Source organism: Strix uralensis, chromosome 5, assembly GCF_047716275.1.
Source record: "Strix uralensis isolate ZFMK-TIS-50842 chromosome 5, bStrUra1, whole genome shotgun sequence".
Classification (NCBI taxonomy): Eukaryota; Metazoa; Chordata; class Aves; order Strigiformes; family Strigidae; genus Strix; species Strix uralensis.
In genome coordinates, this window is record NC_133976.1 from 8,903,461 (window position 1) to 8,915,935 (window position 12,475).

Consider the following 12,475-nt stretch of genomic DNA (forward strand, 5'->3'; position numbering starts at 1 on the left):
GCAGAGCACAGGTGTTCTCTATGATGACTATTTGCTTGTAAAAATCAAGGGGAGCAGAGGGAGGAAGAAAAACAGTGGACAAACGCTGCCTTGAGTGATTTCAGAAGGTCAGAACTACATTCCACAATAAATGGCTGACACATTCTGGAATACTGTCACATGTAGAGAGACAATTAGGTATTGGCTTTTTAGAACTATTTAATGAAGATTTTCTGTTTGCATGGGGCTGATTATGTGCTATATGATGGGCAGGGAATAAATACAGAAACAAACAAGTAAGTACTGCCTCCCTCCAGAAAACATCTATGGAAGGAATACACAGGTTGGACCTTAATGATTTCCCCATCCCTGGGGACACATTACATTATCCCTGGGAATGCCCCAGCCCTGGGATACCTTACTTGGATATCCACATTACTCACTGGAGCCCTTCTCTTGAGTGAGGAAGCTGCCATCCCCAAAGGGCTGTACTCTACCTTGGCATTGCAAGTTCCAGCTCAGAAAAGCTTCCATATTAATTGGAAAATCTCTCAAGTAGTGGGAAGTGCCTGGGGTTGTGGCTTAAATTTTTACTCACATATCCTTGCTGAGCCTTCCATGCTTAGCTATCAGTTTTTTCCAGAGATTAATTAATGCTAGAAAAATCCCTACACTCATACAGGGACAGACAGGCTTTCCGTATTAAATGTCTTGGACCCGGCTATCGAGAGAGGCAATGTTAGAGTTGAGTTTTTGCCACTCAGAGCATGTGGCACAGCATCTCACCTGGCATGGCTCATGTCACCCACATTGGCACTGTTGTGGATCTCACAGCAGCACTGCATTAAAAGCACAGAATGGAAATCCCAATACTGTCACAGAGCCTATGCTGAGTTTCACTGAACTTGCATTCAGAAATTGTACTTCTACTTTTGTGGGGCATTACATCCACATGATTAAGATTATTTTCTCAGGTTTTGTAAGCAGGTCACCCATCTCTGCACCCATGGCATAGACTTTCCTTCCAACAGCTGAATTTCATACAGAGTTTTCACAGCCTATAGGCCTAAATGTAGCTGGTCCCTTCAGCAGTACAAAGAATTATGCCTGAACATCACAGGGTACCAAACTCAAACCTCTCAGACAACTACTCTGTGCCAGAGCATGACTTCCTCCAGAGTCCTCTTTCTTCAGAGCTTTAACATCTACTGATGGAAGCAGAAATTTCACATTTCAGCTGTAACGTTATAAAAGGCAAGCTGTACCTGGAAATGGTTTCACAAGATGTGGTATGTCAGGAGAAGGACACACCAAAAAATCCCTGTCCCTGTGCCTTTCTTTTAATTCTAAGGTTTGTACTCCAGTAAAACTTGGTCCTGCAATATCAGTTTGGCACTCACCTAGGTATAGCCTATGAATCTAACAGCATACAACTAACACCCCCCATCTTTGATCTTTGAAGGGGTGAAAAATGCTAATACTTCGTATCAGGGTCTTCCTAGAGATCTATATATTAACACAGTTCACTCTATTCAGCAGTGAATATTCTTCCTCTTTAGGAAGGTTATATTCAGCTGTGCGGGAGAGAATGTGAGAAATAATCCCAATCCTTTCAGGCAATTAAAGCAGTATTCTTGCAATTTTAGGTTTTAATTTACTGTATGAATACCTACACAGTTAAGTCAAATATTTTTATGGAAAAAATCAGTGAGGCACCACACAACAATCTTAAAACCTTCCACCTCCTACATCTTTTTCAGTATGAGAGCATTATGGTCTGGCACACAAACAATATACTTCAATATTTAAACTGAAATTTAGGAAATGAGATGTATTGTTAAACTTATAGATGAATTAATCATTTAATGATGGTTATTTTAATGATAGAAATTATAAAAGGTACAGTTAAAGTTAAAATGTGATTTTTGTTCTCAGTTTCCCTTCTTTCTATGCCTTTATTTCTAATCAGTCATTTGTAACATTTTGAAAATTGAATTGTGAGCTGGAATTTTCCAGTCTTATTTACGGCTCAGCAGCAATTCTGGAGAGGAGTGAAGATCTGAGTAAAATTGCTTTAGATGCTTATGACTTCAGACTAAAAACGAACTACATTCTTCAGCCTGGCTACTGATCACAAACCTTTCATGGGAATAATTTAAAAACAGCTGAATATGTTTTGTTCTAACTTGGCTTATGATTTCTTGAGTAGGTTCCTTCAATGACTTGATAGTTTTGTGTTTATAAGCATGAAAACATTTTTTCATAGATGCACAGTATAATTTTCTACAAGGATTATTTTTAAAAATTGATTTTAAACTCTGCTTCAACAATGTGCAGAAGTAATGCAACTGGTATTTTCTCATTACATGGTCATACATCAAAAATACACATTTGCCAAACTAAAGTTTTAAGTGAGAACTTGTCAATTATGACAAATTTTATTCTGTCAGAGAAGATTCCTCTCACGCTGGTGAAGAGTTTCCAGTTTAGGGGAGACAGAAAGGCTGTAATTAACGTCATTAAGAAATATCTTTCCCCAGTGTCTATATCTGAATGTGTGAGCCTCAGATTTCTCTAGCCAGTAGAGAGAAATGCTACTCTTAAGGCATGAGTCAGATGATAATCCAAAAAGAGATGTGTAAAAACACCAGTTTCTCATCATCAGTTAAAAAACGGGGTCAAATGTTCCTAGTTGAGATGGAAGTGTTTAAATGGTATGTGTCTTTGTTGAGTCGGATACTTCTTCCAAAGACTTTCTGTCATTGTTTCAAGATTTATTTGAAAAACAGAGCAGCAAGGGTTCAAGTCCCTGTTTCAATAAACATTTTATGTACAAAGAGGAACAGACTGACTAAGCCCAAAACAGCTGGATATGCATAATGATTACATGGGCTAGGGAGGGATGAGATTGAAATGGAACAGGCACACAGAGCAGTCTTCAATGGTTTGAAGGATGGTGAACTCCTCTGCTTCCCTTGGCCACAAAGCACATTGGATTTGTATGAGAAGTGGTGGAAATCCTCCCTGATCCTTGAAAGAGAGAAGAGAGAAGAATGGGATTAATGTAACATAAATAAACACAGGTGAGGTGATACAAACATGATTTTCAACTGCTAGTGATGTATTGCAAGACACTTGAAAATAATGTAGAGATGGCTTTTCAAGTGCTGGCTTCCCTTTGTGATATTTATGATGAAATTCTACATAACAGTGCTGTTTCCTGCTGTGCTTTGCTATTTTGAAAATGTGAATACTTCTCTAGGCTATATAAAGTGTGAATTTACTGTAAAGGTGGTACTTACTCTCACACATAAAGAAGAAAGACCTACAAAATTGATATGCCTGTCATTTTAACTTTCGTAACTGGGAAGATACTAGAACAGCTTGCTAAATAATCAGTAGATAAGAAACTAGAACAGAATGCGATACTTAAAAATGTCCAGTGTGAATCTATCAAAAGAAAATCATGTTAAACCTATCTAATTTCCGTCTCTGATGAATGATCTTGCTTAGCAGATGGAGGAGAAGCAGACAATGTGAAGAATTCTAACTTTATTAAGCTTTTTGACATTCTATACCAGCAAAGTAAGGAATTATAGTCACTGTGTGTGGATGTGTAACTGGCTGAAAAATGGCACTTAGGGAGTGATTTTCAAACCTTTCTCTATGAAACTAGGAGGGTATTTTGGGTAGGGCACCCCCAAGATCTGCACTGATCCCAGTTCTGGTCAATCTTTTTATTTGTGGCTTGGATGGAGAAATGAAGCACACATACAAAAGATCTTGGGTGACAGGCTGAAAAGAGTTGTGTGTACTTTGGAGGAAAGAATCAGAATTCATAACCATCCTGCTAAACTGTAGTGAGTGTTTGAACCATGAGGATGAAATTAAATAAAGACAAGTGCCATGAATAGTAATTTCTTTGGAGGAAACCTGAAGTGCACTAATACAAATGGGAGAATAACTGGAGGAACAGCAGTACAGTAGGAGAGGTCTAGGGTCATCACGGCTCACAAACTGCATATGAGTCGACAAGATAATGTAGTTGCACAAAAGGCAAATCTCATTCTGGGCTATATTAACAGCATGACAAGGGAAGTAATTATTTTGCTGTACTAAGCAGTGGTGAGACCTCAGCTGCTGTACTATCCCTAGTCTGAGAACAAGCATTAAGATAGATGTAAATAAATTGCACAATCTCTAAAGGTGAGAAAAAAGACAAGATATAGAAAGCACAGTTTATGTCAAAAGGCTGGGAGAATTTTATTTATCCAGTAAAAAGAAGATCAGGTGGAAACAATGATATATGAAATGGAATTAATTAAAGAGGATGATGGCCATTTTTGTTCACATCCTGTGTGTGTTGTAAGAGATGCTGACTTAATTCAAACCAAAATATTTCATGCAGAATTTTCAGTATAAAATTGTAGGATAGAGATTAGGAAAAAGTCTAATCATCAGATGAGTAAGGTCCTGGAACAGATGCTTGGGTGAACTACTGGATCTCCTGTGCTAAAAGTTTATAATAAATATTGGACAACATCTCTCAAATATTGTCTAGATTTATTTTTTCATGCTTTGTAGAAAAGAGACAAGTAAGTGATCACTCAACATTCTGTCATTCTTATGCTTCTATGAAAATATTACTTAAAACAAAATTATTACAATGTGATATTTAATAAGTTCATATATTTCAGTTTTCCACCTGAAAGAGACCATGGAGAATTTTTAATAGCACAAAGAAGGTTATTTGAAAATGATGTAAAATATATAATTTAAGATGTCAGAATAGGATTATGTGTTAGAAAATGTCAGTCAAAACAAACAAAACCTCTGAAGAATAAATTGTCTTTTCAAGTAGAAATGTCACATTTCCCCCCCCAAATTTTTAATTTTATTTTTTTAACAAAAAGTGAAGTCTTTTGTAGTAAGAAAACTTTTCCTGAAACATTGAGTGGAGCTGAAAATACATTTTTAAAAATACTTTTATCTGAAACAGTTTTGAACAGTTCCATTAGTAGTTGTGAAGCCATTGGTATTTGCAGCCATGATCCTGTGGGGTAATGGTTTTGTCCTGTTTACAACTTTACTGCCTTTGAATTAACACGACTTTTTGCTCTTTTCTCTGTTATTTTCTCAAACTTTCTTTCTTAGATTGTTTTTGCTTTTGCCTTATACTACCCGAAATAATTCTCCTTCTAAATGGCAAAGGGAAATTAAAGAAGACAAGTTCAGACAAGCAGATAACAAGGAATCAGGGAACACTTCCACAACGGTGTCTTTCTGAAACCACTCAGAAATCTGTCCTTCACTTCACAAAACAATCAGTCGTTGTTGGCAGAAATGATAGTGTTGAGGCAGGTAGCCTTGTGGCGTAATGTATTCTCCAGAGGCTGTAACACTCGCTCACTGGTACAGCTGCTATCGTTATCCCTGTGTTGGCATTTCTATTATACTCCTCCTCATGCATGAGCTAGAAACTATTCTGTGTTGAACTTGAATCTTGCTTGCAATGCATATTCTTTCAGTGTTGGATTTAGCAGGGATGTTTCCAAACTGAGTCTGAGTACAAAATGGACTCTCTTGCTCATTCACATTCTGGTTCAGACTACTTGTCCAAAAGGCAGAGGTTATGGGGTACTTCACTAGCACACCTGCACCACACTGACAGCATCTGAAACCTTCTTGACCACTTTCCCTCCTCCTCTTTCTCCCAGTTATTCACACCTCTTCTGCTGAGACTGTGACATTCTCTCTGGAGTTAGGTTAATATATTAAGGATTCAAGTCACAGAAAATCAATGAAAATAAGCTTAGGAAAGGTGGTTGCTAACCAAAGAAACTCAACTCTTTCTATGTTTGAGAGTAATTCAGAAACAACAGAATGGTTGAGGGTGGCAAAAAAAAAAAAAGCACCAGGAAAGGATCAGAGATGCTGTGCCTTGAGTCACAGAGTAATGGAGCTAGAAGACATGAGTTATAGTTTTACTTATAGTGCTAGGATAATTATCTAGCTTTTACATCTTTTACAATCTCACTACTGTCTTTATAAGCTCAAATGAATCGGTTCTCTCATCCACAGTAATTCCACAGTAAATTATTTGTGGTAGAGACCATTTTTCCAATATTCTATCACAGTCCCTGCTATAATGGCTCCAGGCTCATTAAGAGCTCTTTAGGTGCTCCTGCAATATGAATAAATATCTTTGAATATATGAATATATTTTAATGTTCTTATAAATATATGAATAAAGCTTTATGCCATCAGAGTTACACTGGCTTGAAGTGGAGTAATGCATGAGTGACTCAATCAGAGACATTGCTAGCTCATCTTAACAGCTTCGAATTTGTGTCAGCCCTGTGAGAGGCAGCATTATTGTTCCCATTTTTCCTGTGTTTCTTGTTACACTTGGAAGACCAAGGGGTAGATAAACACTGAGGGAAATCTCTAGGTTCACCAAAGTTATTCAAGGCAGAAAAAGCATTGAGCTCTTAATGCTGTTAGTGTTTACCGCTGAACCCTCTTATTCTCTGGCATTGAATCTTCAATGGGAGGATAATAAGAGATGTGATCAGGAAAGTATTCCCCAAATAGAAAATAAGTAAAAATATGCTAGTTAAACTCTTCATCTGAACTCATGCTCTGACACTGTAGGGATTGAGTTTCTTGTGTGTGATCAACCACTAGCATGTTATAAATATTATTGAAAAGTAAATAATAACACTATGAGAGAGAAAGGCCTCCTGTAACCATCAGCAGCTTTCAACTGTGTTTCAGCTATTGTTCAACAAGAAAAAATTAGTGAAGTTAGCCCAGATGCTGGCAATGTTTATCTGTGTAATTACATTCCTCTCTGACCAGCTCACTGTATTGGGTCTGACTGAGGTGGAGTTAATTTTCACCACAGCAGCCCTCATAGTGCTGTGCTTTGTGTTGGTAGCTAGAAAGGTGTTGATAATACACCAGTGTTTTGGCTACTGCTGAGCAGTGCTCACACAACATCAAGGCTGTCTCTCCAACATTCTCCCCTCACCAGTAGGCTGGGCGTAGACAAGGTCTTGGGAGGGCACCTAACCAGGACAGCTGGCCCAAACTGACCAAAGGGATATTCCATAACATATGACATCTGCTCAACAATAAAAGCTAAGAGAAAGAAGGGGGGGGCATTGTTATTTGTTATTCTGACATTTGTCTTCCGAAGCATCTTCTATGTGTACTGAAGCTCTGCTTCCTGAGAAGTGGCTAGGCATCACCTGCTGATGGGAAGTAGAGAATAAATCTTTTGTTTTCCTTTGTTTCTTTGTGTGGCCTTTGCCTTTGCTTTATTAAACTGCCTTTATCTTGACCCACGAGTTTTTTTCCAACTTATTTTCTCCTCACCATGTCCTGCTGAGGAGGGGAGTGATAAAGCAGATCAGTGGACACCTGGTGTCCAATCAAGGTCAACCCACCACAGTCCTTTTTGGTGCCCAATGTAGAGCACGAGGAATTTAAGATAAGGACAGTGACTATGAGAGGTCACAGGCAAAACATGGATTGAATGATGTTAGAGAGCAGAATGATACAACCCCCAGCAGCGCTACAGGCTTGGGGAGGAGTGGCTGGAGAGCTGCCAGTCAGAGAGGGACCTGGGGGTGTTGATTGACAGCCGGCTGAACAGGAGCCATCAGTGTGCCCAGGTGGCCAAGAAGGCCAATGGTATCCTGGCTTGTATCAGCAATAGCGTGGCCAGCAGGGACAGGGAAGGGATCTTACCCCTGTACTCGGCACTGGTGAGGCCGCACCTCGATTACTGTGTTCAGTTTTGGGCCCCTCACTCCAAAAAGGACATTGAATTACTCGAGCGTGTCCAGAGAAGGGCAACGAAGCTGGTGAAGGGTCTGGAGCACATGTCGTACGAGGAGCGGCTGAGGGAACTGGGGTTGTTTAGTCTGGAGAAGAGGAGGCTGAGGGGAGACCTCATCTCCCTCTATAGCTACCTGAAAGGAGGTTGCAGAGAGCTGGGGATGAGTCTCTTTAATGAAGTAACAAGCGATAGGACAAAAGGGAATGGCCTCAAGTTGCGCCAGGGAAGGTTTAGACTAGATGTCATGAAGTATTTCTTTACAGAACGGGTTATTAGGCAGTGGAATGGATTGCCCAGGGAGGTGGTGGAGTCCCCATCCCTGGAGGTGTTTAAGAGTAGGGTTGACATAGCGCTGAGAGATATGGTGTAGATGGGAACTGGCAGTGTTAGGTTAATGGTTGGACTAGATGATCTTCAAGGTCCTTTCCAACCTAGTTGATTCTGTGATTCTGTGATTCTGTGATTGTGGAGAATTTCAGCTGTAATTGTGGTGAGGGGACGAGGGGTAGATTGTTCATAAATTGTCCACTTTGTTTGGTGGTGTGATGACATTATTTTGATTTTTGGTGTGGGGAATATTTTTTTTGTTGATGTGAGTGAAGTTTGTGAAGATTGTGTGATGAATGTGGATTTTAATGATAATTCTTAAATATGTGATTCACAGAGGTAAGTGGTGGAACGATGAGTTTAACCTTGTGCTGCCAACTGGTCTTCTTCCACTGCTGCGGTCACCCCTATAAAGCATTAGCCACCATCCAGGAGTCAGTATAGAGATAGAATACTGTCTACTTTTCTCATTCAGCAATCTCTAGGGCTAGTTAGATGGCTTTCACTTCTGCAAATTGATTTGACTCTTCTTCTTCAGTAGCTTCAACGACTTGTTGTGTGGGATTCTACACAGTCTTCCATTTCCGATGGTTTCTTACTACATGATAGGATCCATCAGTAAAGCAAAGCATAATTCCTCTGATAACCCATTATATCGTAGTGCCTCCTGGGCATGAGCCAGATACTCAGGTAATGCTCCAAAATCTCTGCCTTCTGGACAGTTCGTGATCTCTTCCAGGGTTCCTGGGCGGTTGGGTTTCCCCAGTTGTGCTCATTGCATGATCAGTGTTATCCACTTACTTCATGTAGTGCTGGTTGTGTGATGCATAGAGGGGATGTTTCCTTTGAACATGCAGTGTAGGACAGGCAATCGCGGTGCCAAGATGAGATATGCTTCTGTACCAATGACTTCTGAAGTGGCTCGAACCCCCTCATATGCTGCTCATATATCTTTATCACTTGGAGTGTGGTGGGCTTCTGATCTTCGACACCCCGAGCTCCAAAACACTAATGGTTGACCTCACGTTTCTCCTGATGTTTTCTGCCAGAGGCTCCAGGTGAGACCATGCTACCCAGCTGCAACATAGACTACATTTTGCACAGCTGATCCTGTCTGGACGGGCCCCAGAGCTACCGCACGAGCTATTTCCTGTTTGATATGCTCAAAGGCTTGTTGTTTGTCAAGGTCCCACACAAAATAGTTCTTTGGGGTTACTTGATAGAGAGGGGTCACAAGGTGACTATAACATGGAATATGCATTCTCCAGAATCCCACAAGGCCTAGGAAAGATTGTGTTTTCCTTCCTGTTAGCTGGTGGAGACACAGTTGCTATCTTGTTGACCACATCCATAGGCACATGATGGAGTCCATCCTGTTATTTTATTATAGAGAACTGAATCTCCTGTGCAGGTCCCTTGACCTTGCTTTTTTTTTATGGTGAAACCAGCTTTCAGAAGAATCTGAATTACTCTTTTCCCTTCTCAAACACTTCTGCCTTGTTGCCCCACATGACGATGCCATTAATGTGTTGTAGATGATAAGGGGCATCACCCTTTTCCAGTACAGTTTGGATTAGTCCATGACAAATGCTAAGACTGTGCTTCCACACCTGGGGCAGTTGATTCCAGGTGTACTGGACACCCCTCCAAGAGAAAGTAAACCATGGCCTGCACTCTGCTGACAAAGGAATTGAAAAAAACACACTGACAATGTCAACTGTAGCATACCATGGGGTTGCGATCAGTTCATTACACATTGTCTCTGCCACTTCCTCCTCAGGACGAGGACTCCTCACACTCTTCTCCTGTTCCAGTGTGGGGTCCCTCCCATAGGAAACAGTCCCTACGAACTTCTCCAAGGTGAAGAAGCTTCAGGTACAGCTCTTCATGAACTGCTCCAGCGTGGGTCCCTCCCACGGGGTGCAGCCCTTCAGGAGCAGACTGCTCCAGTGTGGGTCCCCCACGGGGTCACAAGTCCTGCCAGAAAACCTGCTCCAGCGTGGGCTCCTGCCTCCACGGGGCCACAGGTCCTGCCAGGAGCCTGCTGCAGTGTGGGCTTCCCATGGGTTCACAGCTTCCTTTGGGCCACCACCTGCTCCACCATGGTCCTCTATGGTCTGCAGGTGGAGATCTGCTGCACCATTAACCTCCATGGGTGCAGGGCACAACTGCCTCACCATGGGTTGCACCATGGGCTGCAGGGTAATCTCTGCTCTGGAACCTGGAGCACCTCCTCCCCATCCTTCTTCACTCACCTTGGTGTTTGCAGAGTTGTTTCTCTCACATATTCTCACTCCTCTCTCTGGCTGCAATTGCTGGTGCGCAGCAATGTTTTCCTCTTCTTAAATATGTTATCCCAGAGGCTCTACCACTGTTGCTGATGGGCTCGGCTTTGTCCAGTAGTGTGTCCATCTTGAAGCTGGCTGGCATTGTCTCTATCAGACATGGGGAAGCTTCTAGCAGCTTCTCACAGAAACGCCACCTGTAGCCCCCTGCTACCAAAACCTTGTCATGCAAACCCAATGCACTCACAAAATGCATGAAGATACATCCCACTTGCTCAGCACCTTGAAAGGATTACATCAGCATTGAGAGTCTACCCTAAAGGACAATTTATGCACAGCTCCTATTTAGGTTGCATCTAAATATGAAACTTATCCAGAAAAGTACCCATTTAAATCCATTATTATTCAGGTAATCTTTTAAACTTGTTCTTACTTTAAATAGGTGCTTAAGTCTCATTGATCTCAAGGGAATTTATACAGATACTTAAATGAAACATGGTGCAAAAGGTGCATTCTTGAATAAAGGGAGCTATTTTATAAAATGGGTCTGTCTCAATTGCTATGCTGAGCCTCTGAAGGCAGATTTTAGCAACAGGTAAATAACTCCAGTGTTTCAGCCAAAAGGTCTTGTTCTTGTTTAATTACCTCTCAGCAGATTAAGGTTCTATGAAAGCTGTTTCCTGATTTTTGAAAAGGTAATTTACCGTTTGTTTTCATGGTAATGCTGTCCTGCCAATCTGCACATATTTTATGTTTCTACCACATTTGCATTTCCACATATCTGATATAAGTAAAAATATTCATTCTGCTGGTTGAGTGATTAAGGATTTTAAAGCATAGACCTTTTCCATGAAAAATCATTCCTGACCTCTATTCATTTTGAGAGACAATTCAGGTTTTAAGCCATGGCTGCTGCTAGCTGAGAGTATAGATTCTTGTTATTACTGATTTTAATACATTCATGAAAACTTCAGCTACTCAACAATATTGCAAAAAATTATTCAAAACTTAAATCTACTGAAAAACAGTTTTATCCAGCTGCAAAAGAACCATCTGATGGCGTTCATTCTGTTTAAATAGCAGGTTTTAGGCTTTAAAGAATTATAAAAATCCTAATAAATTAGTTCTCCTGGACTAGTTTTAATATCAGATAATCATGTATGATTAAGATGATAGATAGCATTTATCACCATAGTAGCTGGTGACAGTTGCTCTTACTGTATTCTGCATTTCCAATATCTATCAAATACTTAGAAAATATGATGAGACAAATAATGTATCATTACACGTATTAGAACTTTAGAAAAGTGCTCAACAGTGTTATATTTCTCATGTCTCCAACACATGTGACTTATTTTCATGACTCACGTTTGATATTTTCTGAAAGCCTGACTTGGATTCTAAGACACTGTAATTTTTTATACCAGAAAACAAAGAAGCAGAAGGGTAAAGAAAACCTTAGAAACATGAACTTCATGATAAAAAAGCAAAAGTAGTTACAGATTTTTCTTATGAACGAATATATAATTTTCCTACAAATTAATGTTTTTGTGGCTTTAATAAAGACATTAATATCCTTGATTTTTGCAATAACATGCAAAAACCAACAACAAATATTACTTATTTATTCATGTGTAGTATCCCATTTTGTTTCCAGGTAAACACAGATTGGCCAGTGTGTGTATGCTGTAGGATGACTGAAGAAACAATTTTTCTAAGTGCATATCTTTCATCTATTCAATTTTAGCCAGGTTTTGGGTAAATGCTGCATTGCAGTACACTACCAGGGCTCAAAATCTATAGAATGAAAAGACTGCTTTTAGTATTTCAGTGTGTGCTGCTGTTTTGGGGGGGGGAGAGGGGGGGGAGATGTTAAAATACTTTAGAGACAGAGAACAGTTTGAGGTGATCAATTTTTCTGCTTATATTAAAAATCAAAAGAAAATTCTAGCAACTGCATCAAAGCTGCTAACAGCCACTCTTAGTTTTCTGTCTTACATTCACTGGACTTTTCCTCCAGAGTCTAATTACAGTTATT